Source organism: Papaver somniferum, unplaced genomic scaffold (genome assembly GCF_003573695.1).
Source record: "Papaver somniferum cultivar HN1 unplaced genomic scaffold, ASM357369v1 unplaced-scaffold_14140, whole genome shotgun sequence".
Lineage (NCBI taxonomy): Eukaryota > Viridiplantae > Streptophyta > Magnoliopsida > Ranunculales > Papaveraceae > Papaver > Papaver somniferum.
Genome location: NW_020623424.1, coordinates 1 through 436, shown reverse-complemented (window position 1 = coordinate 436; position 436 = coordinate 1). Strand labels below are relative to the sequence as shown.

The 436-nt window shown below is 37.4% G+C and overlaps 1 pseudogene; it reads left to right on the top strand.

The window, feature by feature from the left end:
* The first annotated feature begins 242 nt into the window (after nucleotides 1–242).
* LOC113335382 lies at nucleotides 243–342 on the top strand (annotated as a pseudogene).
* The last annotated feature ends 94 nt before the right edge of the window (nucleotides 343–436 follow it).

Here is a 436-nt window from a genome sequence, read left to right as displayed (position 1 = left end):
TTTTGGCATCTGATTCATAGCCTCCTTCTACTCTATTAACGTTTCCTATACTCAAAAGAATTGTTTTCTGGGGTGCCCTACTATTTTTCCATTGCTGGGTTTTTTCGGCGATTTCATTAAAAAATTTCATCGCCGCATCAACAGTTTGGTTTTCAAATCCACCAGTGCATAGGGACTCAACCATGGTCGTTGTGGAATAATCTAAACCCTCATAAAGGATGTGAACTAGCCTAACCTTTTCTAAACCATGATGAGGACACTGGGATAATAAATCATTGAACCTTTCCAAATACCTATATAAAGATTCTCCCTCTTGTTGTGAAAATGTGCATATTTGCGTCCTAATAGACGATGTTTTGTGCCTAGGGAAAAACTTATTGAAAAAGGCAGATGTAAGTTGTTCATATGTCTCAATTGACTCGGAGTCAAAACTATA